Source organism: Ptiloglossa arizonensis, chromosome 13 (genome assembly GCF_051014685.1).
Source record: "Ptiloglossa arizonensis isolate GNS036 chromosome 13, iyPtiAriz1_principal, whole genome shotgun sequence".
Classification (NCBI taxonomy): domain Eukaryota; kingdom Metazoa; phylum Arthropoda; class Insecta; order Hymenoptera; family Colletidae; genus Ptiloglossa; species Ptiloglossa arizonensis.
In genome coordinates this window covers 3,478,256-3,491,042 of record NC_135060.1, presented here as the reverse complement: position 1 = coordinate 3,491,042, position 12,787 = coordinate 3,478,256, and the positions used below count along the sequence as shown (strand labels likewise).

General features: G+C 37.8%; 1 protein-coding gene across 2 annotated transcripts in view; it reads right to left on the bottom strand.

Annotated features, from left to right (window-relative positions):
- The window catches only part of Numb (NUMB endocytic adaptor protein), a 101,193-nt gene extending 89,012 nt beyond the window's left edge, over positions 1–12,181 (bottom strand). Inside the window, exon 1 of one of the 2 annotated variants that reach the window (XM_076325970.1) lies at positions 11,725–12,181. The gene's annotated coding sequence lies outside the window, so the exon portion shown is untranslated. Of the gene's footprint in view, positions 1–11,268; positions 11,427–11,724 lie in introns of those variants that run through there. The other variant, XM_076325971.1, reaches the window with a different exon arrangement.
- Positions 12,182–12,787: the final 606 nt, after the last annotated feature.

The window sequence follows — 12,787 nt, the reverse complement described above, 5'->3', positions numbered from 1 at the left end:
CGTTATCGAAGTTACTACTATGAGCAAATAGATACAAAGTGTTTATCTAGCTGGAAGGTCGGTGATAAATGTATGCAACTGATAGATGAATAAAGAGAGAAATTATGCTATACCTGTGCAGGCAGAATTTCAAATAATAAATTTTCGCTATACCTTTTGAAAATGATCGATCATAGAGAACCGAAGATACTTTTCAAAGTAACGTAGAATCGTGTATCGATGAATAAAAAATAAATAAACAAGAAACTGCTGGTATGCATCGTTATCATAGTACGCGCGAAATCGTTAGTTTGAATAATTGTACGATTGGTGAAAATTCGTGTTTCGCGTTTCCTCTTTTCCCGTATTCCGTCTCGCGATGAAATTAATGTGTACTCGGCGAATAAATATTTGTTTAAACAGTTATTTTTACAAAACCGTTACTCGGGTAATTCACTCGCATAAATATTATTCGTCGTGCGCAGCGATCGTTTGTAAACAAACGAACGTTTGTAAAATAAAGGTATAAGCGTGAAAAAGTTGATCCAAATAAAAGAGTACGTAGATAAGAGATTTATTGGAACAAAGATTTATTCGAGTGACGTGGACGGGCAAATAAATATTCATTATGTAAACGATGGGACTATCTTTTACGTAGACGTTCGCGTGCATTTGTGTGGTGCACGTATTATGCTTTTACAATGGACGTGGCTCCTTCGGTGACAAGTTTCTCTTGCAATAATGTTGCCTCGCGTCGCAACTCTCGCGCTTTCAGCTCGTTCACGACGACGCAGCCGAGATCGTACTGCATTGATTCAATTTTCGTGTTCAATGTTCGCCTAATAAATAGCGAAGATTCTCCTCCTTCATCGCGGAATACGCAAGCACCGGGTGCAAGATCTTCGTTAAAAATACATACACGTGTACGTACACCGATCACGTGAAATTGAATCAATGTCCTCTCGATTTCGTATCACCAGGGAAGGTAACATTTCTATTCATGAATCGACTTTTATATTTCGGGTCGGAGCTCCGCCTCGCACGTGCTAACCAACGGGTAGACTGCGAGTGGGATCTGTCAAGAGCGAGAGAGACAGAGCAACACCGCTCGAGTGTCGGATTACTAGCATCCGGGGGTTTGCAATCGAGATCGACCAGACACGCACGTGAGAGATGTCACCCACCGATGGAATTCAAAATTTCGATCATTTTCGGTCTATCTTCACGAATGTGACACCGATGGATCGGTGAGGTTTCTCCGAAGGAGATAAATCTAAACGTAACACGATTCCAACTATCTTTTATTGTACAAAATTGGAAGTTTTCTTAAAAGCGATTCGAAAAGAACTATAAATAAATATACTTGAAATGAAATGGTGTTTGGACTCATTTTCATCGGAAAAAGAAAAAAAAATGTTCATCTGAACGAAGAAAAATTATCTCCTCCATCCAAGGGCTGTTGCATCTACAAATTCTTTTCCAAGTATCGTATTAATTTTCTAAAGCAGAATTTGAAAATTGTAATCTTCGTAAGTTCAATAAAGATACAATCTTTTCGAATAGTGAGTCCAGAATGAATGTTCGAGGATTAATCTCACTGTAACTTTTCCTTCTCCATCGAGGCCTGGTAATTTCCTTCTCGCGTTCGCGTAGCTTCGAATGCGCCCCCCTTTACGGTGCGTTATATCTGCATTTTCTCCGTATGGCATTGATTCGACAGCACGACAGAAATTCAAGCATTTCGCTATCGAGCAACTTACGTAAATACTTGACTGGATACGATTCCACGAAAGACGTTACGTTCGCGGTATCACTTTGAATTTTCTTCGAATATTTTAGGGAGCGTGTTCTCTCACACACTTTAAGGAAAGTTTTTGCAAGAGTTTTTCCAATCTTTGGGGCAGTGTTTTAACTCTCGAAGTGTTGAATTACTACAGTGAGTCCCGATTCGTGAAGTTTCACCGTTGAAGAGCGTGATACGTTGATACCGCATTCGTCTGCATTGCAGTTTGCCACGAACACCAGTGTCGTGTGACACACTAACGTGGGGAACACGGTGGTATAATAAATGTCACGTGTACGGTAAGGATAGCGCCGTAAGCAACGTGCCTCTGAAATTATCGTGCAAACACACTCGAGTAAACCTATCGCGACCATGTTTCGGTGGGGGCAGACGTTGCAACGCATCCTCCATTAACTTGAACCGTAAACACGACAAATACGCAAAGACAAATCTGAAAAGTTCACCAGCGGAGAATTTCTACGGAACGTTTTTAAACGTTGTTCTCCACGGGCGCGAACAATTCGTTTCGAGAACCGGTTTTCGTTCGTTCGCAAATATTTTTCTTTCGGCGCTCGTGAAGTTTCTCACTTAACGGGATCGCGCATTGATTTCGTTACGCCATGTGTACCTATTATTTTGTCAATCTTAATAATTGCCAGAAATGTACGCGAATGTACTATTATTGGCTGAACATTGTTTTCACGAGCGAAATTAATTTGATTGTTTGTTCGGTATGTACAGATTTTGTGCAAAGTGCTTCTAAAATAAGCGATGAAACTTTTTGCTTAACAGGACGTGATTACATAAATAAAATCACACTTTTTCGAAATAAACTGTTTGTGATTTCGAAAACATATATCGTAATAATGTAATTGAAACGTTGTACGTTTGCCCTTTATCTGAATTAAACATTCTATGCGATTAGGTATATTTCTTATTAGTTTTATATGTGGATGTATTTTTAATATTCAGATTTAAAGGGACCAAAAGCGAGAAGTGATCAGTCAAGGAACATATTTAATGTATTAAAGAAGAGAAACAAAAAATTACTAAAAGTTATTTGAAAATGAGTGAAATCGGACCACGAGAGATAAAAAGAAAGATGTGCTCCACTTGTGTAAGCACATTTTGTGCATATTTATGCAATGCATAATTTAGTGTTAAAAGTTTCGAAGTTGAAACTGTATAGCAAACTTGAGACGATTTGGTATCAGCGTGAAAGTTCTCTGGTCAACAGAGGGCAATAGAAAGATCTATAATTCGACTGCAAGAGAAGGGAGTGTCGAGACAAAAGTGACATCAAGATATCAAGGATGGGCTCCAACGAACCGTATCATTATTCCATTGATCTTATAAGGAAGCGATTACTATTTTACAATTTTACGCAACAGAAATTAGTAATAATATTAAAGAATTACTTTTAAACATTCATCGTTTACGTTACACATTGGAAAACTGTCCATCCACTGTCATTTGAAGGAAATTACTCGTTTCCTATTATTATCGTCGTTATGCATAGAATACGTATGTATATTTAACAGAAATATTGAAAACAAAGATGGTCCCTCGTACCATCTCTCACCATTTTTCAAGTTATGAATTATCTCGTATTTTGTTCCTGTTGTTTAACCGATTAAGCTCGACTTTATCCTGTTGCGTCAACAACTTTTGTCGTTATACTTAATAACAAATCGAGTACTCGTATTCTTAATTATTATTTTGATTCCGTGCCATCTAATATTGTATATGTTATTTAATATTCTGTAATCGTTTGGTCGTAATTCTTACAGTATTTAAAATACTTCTATTTCTTTCTTTTTTCAGTCGACGTACCTTATCACTTAATACTATGTCTTCGTCTTATTATTGTAGCGATAAAGTAAGCAGTATCTTTGACTTATCTTCACATTTTATATTTTTCACACCTATAAACTTTAAAATTCATTTTCATCGTATTTTCGTTTCGAAAAATTTCTTTAAAAAATTGCAATCCATTTACTTTCTCTGCTTTCTACAATTCCTCTGCTACAATTTTTACGTTTTATTTATATTTCATTTGATCATTTCAAAATTATATTTTTTTTACCGAAGAGAAACTGCATACAAGACTGAAACGTTTACATCAATTAACAATCGATCAAATCTTTTACAGAATTCAGCAATGGTTCCTTTTGGTGTCAATAAACGATGCACAACTTTTCAATATTCAACCCGTGGAAAAGAATAAACGAAGAAGACCTGTACTAACCCGGGGTTACGAAACGCGGCTCCTTTTTTTTTGCGAGAAATATTTTCTCGTCGCTCCTGCATTTGTTCGATGAAGAATTAACGACCGTTCTGATAACGATCTCGCTGGGTACGTTCGAACAAATTGAACAGATACTGGAACTGGAACGTTCGAACATACACGCGTGTGCCACGTGGCAACCGGGTCAATTGTATTCCATAACGAAGCAAACGCTCGTTATCCTTGGAACAATTCGACTATTGTCCTAGGAAACGTTTGAAAAGCAGGGAGCGTGCGCCTGACACTTTAGGGATGAGTGTTTCAAGGAACACAGAACGTCGGAGTCGCATGAAAATGTTTAAACCATCGTTCGGTTCTCTTTCTTAAGGAATAACTGAACATTGAAAATTGTCGAAATCTCAAAAATTGGTGGTCCTGTAATAGTAGAAAGGTTTACAAATTTGATCTGTGCACTTTGATAAGTGAATTCTTTCTTTTATTTTTGTGTTTCAAGTGACTTTATACTTGCACTTCGAAAATTGCTTATTTTACACTAGCTACATTAAGAGTGAGTGACTTAAAAAATTATTTGTACCTCAATGTATTTTTTTTATTCACATAGTCTCAGAACTATACTTCAGAAAGTATAAGGAATATATTCACGTGTAAACTGATTGGTTTTACAGTTTTCTAAATAGAATTTGTTTGCAATTCCCTTTCCTCCGATCCAAACGTGAAAGGCCCCTTAAAAACAGTAAATCGATCGCAGTACTTTGATCGATATCAAATTAGAATCAATAACCGGTTTTATCAGATACCTGGATATCCTATTAAGGTTACCACCTGTTCTAGCCTTAGACGATTATGTTCTACGTCCTACTTTGATGTTTAAATATTTCACTTTAAAGAACCTTTGATAACGAGATTGTCAATGCTTAAAATAAGCGAAATTCTGCTTAAACTGCCAAGATCAAATATTTTAAAAAAATAATAGAATTGTTAAGCGTTTCCTCTTTAATATCAGTAAAAAAAACTATACAACTTCTAACAGATGGTACGTTAATTTTAAGAACGTTAAATTCGCTCTTAACTTTAACAGAATTAACCCATTGATCTGTATCAACGAAAAAACATATCTTAGTATTCATTCAATACTCTACCCCCTCTAATTTCTTCGCCCTTTTCTTCCCACTGTCTTTTTAATACCGAGTAAATCTCTTTCGAAAGACTTTGTCCTTAGAAGTATACAGAAAATAGGACAGAAAATAATTAACACTAGGCACAAGGTCGAAACGTGAACTCGATATTCCGACAAGTTAATTAACGTTTTTGAATACGTTATGGTAATCACGTGTATCGCCCTTCTTGGTTGCCATCTTCGGTCAAATTCCAAGTGGCTTTCTTTCGTAATTCTATTGCCAGTTCCTTTTCCTTACCACGACCACTCACAAATTAATATACACCTTTCCTTTTCGCGTAGGAGCCGGCGTCGTTCGGTTCAGTGACAACTCCTGCCAACGAAAGCGAAATTTCATATCTAACCTTAATTCAATCTTCCCGTAAACGTATCACGATAAAATGCATTTATCTTTCCACGCTAGCGAGATCCTGGCCAGATACGCCGCTCGTCTATTAATACCAATTATCGCTAAAGAAAACGAGTACGGTGATGTTTCGCATTATGTACGAAAATGATCAATACGAGAATCATGGATAGAGAATCTTTCGAGGGAACTCGTACTAAATCGAGCTCGAAAGGAACAATGAATGGGACACAATGACACGAAGTATATCTTTAAAAATGGAGGTCACTCGAGTCGAAGAAACAAACAGTGAAGATGATTTCTGATCGCGAAACCGAGGAACAAATTTAATCGATACTCAGGTAACATTGTTGCGTTACCAAATCTTGGTATTTATGATTAATCTACAAAATGTGATACGTGTTTACGTAGTGATTCGTGCATCGATTGTCTCGCTGATGATTAATTTTTTTAGGATAAAAATTCGATATTCGGTACACGAACAGGTCGAATTATTTCGAATTTTCTAACGGTAGGTTTGAATCGATTAGGAATCGATTTAAATAATGAAAAGACTATTATATAGAATTGCTACGGATTATGGTGATCTGTAGCGATACGTGGTAATCTAAATCGTATTTGGAATCATGAATGATACGATACGGTGATATTGCGTTATGATTAAAAATAGCCGTATACGTTGGTACGTGGTTCTTTCGATATGATACACTCTCTTCTAATTTGTGCAATAATAATGTTACGGTAATAATAGTATCGCAATAAATATTCGAAGGAAATAAACCAAAGCGTGCAGAACACAGCAAACGATGAGTTAAAATATACAAATGGAAATAATAAACCATTTAGTAAAGGGGTACCGGCACTGTATTTCGTCAGCAAACTGGAGCAGCGAAAATATTGTTTCAATGTACACGTATTGCCCAAGATTTTGGCCTTTCATCGATAAACAATTTTCCTTAACGAACTCTTCTCTCTTCTTTTGTAAATTGAAGATAAAAATTTCTTTTGCATTTATTCTTTGCACTTTAACTCACTTTCTCGACCTTCACTATCGACGATTCGTTTCGAATTTTCATTTATTTGTACGAAGAAAATGACACGTACAGCTCTATAAATTAAAGTGACCAATTATCTATTTAACGTGTCGTAACGTTATTTATTATAGAAATGGAACAAATTTCTATTCAATCATCTGTAAAGCGAACGTTACAAATACAGTCCAAAGTATCACATCCTCTTTTTATTTCTTTAATTTACAGATGCGTTTGTAATGCAGTCAATTCTTCGCTGTGCACACATAGTCGTTCTATTTTGTTGCAAATAACTAATGAGCTTCTCGTGAATAGCGCACATAATCGATACAGAAGTTACAATCGAACGATGGGTATAGTACATTGTAAAGAAAGTAGGTAGCAGGTCTCTGCAGGTTAGCCAATTTTACAGTAGACCTGTTAAATTTATACAGTGATTTTTATAATCTTAGAAATATCCTTAAATTTTCTGGTCAAATTCCTCTAACATTCATTGTAAATTTTTGAAATTACTTTCAGTAGTAATTTTTCCCATAAAAAAACATGTACGTTTTCGTTTCCCATTTCCTCCATTAATTAACCATTTATTGAAAACAACATCCAATGTAAATTGAAATAGTTGTAACGCATGTAAAAATGCCAAGCTTTTCGAGAGTGTAGAACACACTTTTTCTAGACAACGAATAATGAACGAGAATAACCAATAACGTTTTATTCGTGAATCATCGATAAATTCTTATCTGAAAGAAGTTTACGCGAATAAAGAATAATTCGAAGAGTTTATAAAGGTCGTTTGTGTTATGTGCTATATTGTAAATATATAATATTTGGTGTGCGTTACGTGATGTGTGGAGTGTGTGTGACCTAGTTGGCGTATATGGTTATTTTGCATTCCATACGTAATTCGAGTATTTTTTTTTTTATGAAATAGGTGGAATAAAATAATTTATTCGCATCCATTAATCACCGGTATATTTTTCCTCATTTTCTATAATGATTTTTCGCGTCTCTACCAGTTTTCTAGTCTTTCTTACAAAAATTCTTTGATTTTAATACGAAGAATATAATCGGGCACATTCGGTCTCGCTGCGTCAAACTTCCTTATCTTCGTTTCAGACAGATGGTTTCGTATGCTCCTGAATAAGTGATAAACCAATGGTGTACGTATGTCTGAAGAATGAGGAGAGCGAATCGTTCTTTTACAATCGAGATACATCAATTTCTGGCCAAGCTCTGAACAACCGTTTACGTCACAAGCGAAATCGGAGTCGTATCTACGAAAGATTTTATTCTCTGTTTAGTACGGCGTAAAAGGAACAATCGACATCGAGCTGCTGGAGTCCAATCGATCGGGAAGTTTATTATCAGCAATTGGAACGATTACAGTCAGCATCGAAGAAAAAAAAAGAACAGTCTAATTTGCTTAACAAAAAAACGTGTTTTTTTTCCATCAAGATAGCACCAGCCCGCACGTGGCAAAACTTGATTAATTATGATGGGAATTAACGATCCACTTTCTTTACTCTTCGCACGTGTCCTCGTTGGATTATTACTTATTCGAGAATTTGCAAAATTGTTTCTTCGCTCGGTCTGAAGGTACCTAAGTGAATTCTTCTCGTCAAAATCAAAGAATTCTTATAAAAAAAAAAAAGAAAACGGAATATCAACACGTGTAATTAGTGCTAGAAATGTTCCAAGTAACTATTAACACTTATCGAAATAATGAAAATAGTTTACCATTCGTAGATACCCTTGAAATCTTTATACAGATCGTGTTTTCTACCACGCGATTAAATTTTTTCGAAGATTTTCAAGCGCTCGTCGCGTCCGAAATATTTATCGCTCATCGTAATTTTTTGTATCGTCGTGAATTTATTGACCCCGGTACATCGTCAATTTGAAAGTATCGCTAACCTTTAGGAATGACCCGTGCACGAAGAAATTTCGATTACTCGTGAAATCGCGGAGCAGTGGAACGCCTGACCGAATACTGCATTGGCGTTCATGACGCCCTGGCTCCACCAGGTACGTAACCCTTACACGTCATCGACTGTTCACAAGACCTAGTCACACGAACGACTTTGAAATCGTCGAGTTTGCGTTTACACGTATACAGTTTCAAACCTGTTGGTCGCCTTTAGCTGCGATCGGTAGACTCCAACCGAACCAAAACCAATCCTGGCGAATTGATGTATGCGTGGGTGTCCCGATATCGAGACAGGGTAATCCTTTCTGCGAAGCCTCGGAGATCGTCACCGATTAAAAGAAAACGAGAGAAGGATCGAATCAGATAAGAGATTCATGAATATTTCGTACGTAGGAACGAGTTCGTAATTCCATTGAGCAACCAGTGAGTCGCTAAAGTATTCGAACGATTGGAATTAAAAGCTTCGATGCAAACGATGTGCAACTCGAGCTGAATTGCACGGAACATCGTTGCGACAATAAAAGAACCGTGAAGATCGCGGTGTCGATGTTTGAAAAGAATCTAATAACGTGTACTGGAATTATGAAGTATTCGCTGTGCACACGAGCTGGAGAAAAATCAGAAAATATTGTATTCGGAAACGTGTGATTAGTGCTAGAAATGTTCCGAGTAAATATCGACACTTATCGAAGTAATAAAAATAGTTTACTATTTGTAGATACCCTTGAAACCTTTATACACATCGTGTTTTCTACTACGTGATTGAATTTTTTCGAAGATTTTCAACAGAACCTCCATAATTGTACAAACTATATTCAGAGTTTATTACCTAACTAGATGGACGATATGTAATTAGTTAAATTGAATGACAATGTTCAAAGGTAGTGAATTTATACAGAACACATTTAAAGACTAATCTTAAAGCTGATCTTAAAACACAGTATGTATAATTAAAGGGAATGTATGGGATAGAAAAATGCAATATTATCTTTACTTTAGACGAAGAATAGAAAAATTGCACGAACTTTGGTAATTACTCCGTTTCAAGTAAAAAAGAAAAAGTGTGACCAAGAGAGAATACATTCTCGGCTTATATTCATTAATAGGTAAGTAGTTACAAACAGGGAAGTGTTTCAAACTTCCAACAAGGAACACTATGTTCCTTTAATGGGGACGAAACATCAGTTAATTACTTCAACGAAGATTCCTATGAGGATACTTATTCTTTTACAATGTAAAATAAATTTTGTCCGGAATTTTTTCAGTTACTCATAACTTAACGCGAAATTATACTCTATTAATGATTATTATTATTGAACAAACAGAAGAATAGGTAATTGTAATAATATTAGAAATCACTATCTGTAATATGTTAATCGACATATTGAATTTTTTTTTATTTCGTAATTTGTGTTGCATCAACAATTCTAATTTCACAGAACATTTCATCATGTTGCGCGTGTAATTATTTACTTTGTCTCCTTTCACATTATGTCCTGTTTTACGAGTAATTGCTAAAATTATTTGAAATATGAATTACTGTGTGGTATTCAATAAGAATTAAATTACGTTTGTACTTTCTACCTTGTAGGAAACTAAGTTTATTTTACACAAAAGACAGGGCTCATTGCGTATATAAATAAACGTTTATTACAATTTAGCATGTTCAGTGTAACTCGTTTGAAGTTGACTATAATAACGCTATATTAAAATTCGTATACCATCCGTAATATAATTCTGATTAACTTTGACCGATAAAAAGGATCAACTTGATTTCATTTCTTCGTTGAAAAATTGTAAGAACGTTATTAATTATGTTTCATTCGAAGAAAGTGTATTACATTAACGTTGCACGTATTTTTTATCAAATGTATACGTAAGAAAATTGTATCTTCTCGTACGATAAGAATACTTTTAACAATAACACGAAATTAATGATAAAAGGATTAGAAATATTCGATTTTTAAACGAATCTAGAACGAACCTGAAGACTATTATTTTTCAATTTTATACTTAACATTTATCTGATTACAGAAACCCCACTTCTTTCGTACTAAATTTTGATCATCATCGTTCGAACGATTCCGATACGTAATCCATGTATAAGTGCTCAATACACTCTTATCACCGATAAATAGAATTTTAGACATCAAACTATTATCTTTGAACTCCGCAATTGTTCTTGCATATTTATATGCGTGACAACCAGTGATAAACTGTAATGACACTACACAACGAACACTACAATACCAAACTAACCAGTACATCGTTTACAAAAAGAAATTAGTAAGAGAATTCACTCCCCAAAATAAAGGGTCCTTCGCTCAACTGACCTTTATCGCTTATGAGCTTCGAAACATTAAACGCGTTTCTTTAAATACCGATATCTCGTTAATTCTTTCGATACATCGAAGAACTTAATCCAGTAATTGTATCGAGTGCAATATATGTTACCATCGTGACAACTAAAGACAATTTAGGCCAGTGAACTGTCCGATCTACCCCGAATAAATCATCGAATTAAACGACAAATGAAACGTCGCGTCAGTAATTGGCTCCCCAACTCCATTTAAGTCTACGAAATGTATCCAAACATTGTCGTAATTGTAACCGAGGAAGCAATTTTGACCTACACAACGGTACACACTTGTTTCGTCAGCTTTTATAATCGACACGTCAATCTCTAAACGGACGATTCGTACGCTAGGAAATTTCGCTCCCGGTTTGGACCATCGGTCGTAATTCGGTGTAATTTATTCGCATTACGAGCACATTACCTTTCGCTCCGGTGGGTGCAGGTACCAATCACGTTCAAATCACGGACACGCGTTCACGATTCGACGTGTAACCCTCGCCCGTTTTCTCCGCGCACGCACGAGAAACAACGAAACGCGTACCCTCGTAAAGCGATATTTACGCGGACCGATATTGATCATTCAAAGAACTCGATCCCGCAGGAAAGATGCGCGCAAGAAGGACGACCGGATAACTGTCCAGGGAGGGCGCGTTCACACCGGAATCGATAACCGCGAGAAGCAGCCGCAGGAGGGGGCGGTCTACGATCATCACGATATACAACGTTTGGTACGGGTCGTGCGATGAGAACGAGTCAATTCTCGTTTTATCGATTAAACTCGATCGTATGGCGAATCCCGATACGCACTGACAGACAGTCGATAAGACACTGGGCCCGAGTAGAGAATCACTGGCACTGTCAACTGTTGTTAACTCACCTGTTCGAATCCGCCGGTGCAGCTCCGGTAGCAGCCGATTACGAAACTCCCGCGGCACTTGGAGAGCGACACGACCGTCGAATGTGTCAAATCTTGGTTACAGCGTACGAAGAGAAGGAGGTGGTGTAGACAACGTTAGCGAGATAGAGAAAAAACGCGCGAACGACGTAGGGCAGAGGGCAAGAGCGAGACGGTGCACGCGGGAAAGGGAGGGATAGGCCAGGAGCGCTGGGAAGATAATAGATAGCCGCGATCGGTGAAACAGTACCGTGACGAAAATCGGTGAGGACAGTTGACGCTCTTTGCTGGGCCGCGACAAGCCCGGGTAGAGCACACGGCACGCGCGACTCTCTGTCACAGCGGCATTTTCACTGAAGAAACCGAGGCCAGAAAGCGAGAAGCCCGCGGAGCAGTAAAAACCCCCCAGCCGGATCCCGTTTTCGTAAACGCTCTACTCTGACTATCCGCGTATCGGGAGCGACCGTGTCTCGACCGCGCATGCGCATCGCACCGTAACGCGCACGCGTCACCGTTCCCTGCCGTTGCTCTTATCAGCGCACCGCTCTACTGCCACTGGAAACTAGGGAGCCGTACGGTGACGGTCGCACGCATGCATAGATCCCCACCCGCACCCCCTACGCCCCCTACGCCCCCTACGCCCTTCGTTCGCACCGTACGGCATAGAAAAGGGCCAGAGAAAAGACGCTTGCGCGATGACACGGGGGCGAATAATTTCATCTCGATGGAATCGGCTTCAGATAAAAAAGAAATACGTCGTAGATTTTTTTCCCTTTTGCCACGCTTCGACCAAGGTGCGGCACAGATAACGATATTGACGAAGGAACAAGGCTACTTTCGTAACTGAGCGCGGTAGACGTTAAGCTCGCGAATTTTTATTTTTCCACTCGTTTCCACGCGGCACGTATTCCAACGAATATTTTTCAATCGTCGAAAGGTCGCGTTATTGACAAGTTTTTTAACGGTATTGGGAAGCAGAGAGCATAAACGTACACTCGAGTTGGATTAAAGTCGAGATCGGTTTACAACATTTGGTACACAATGG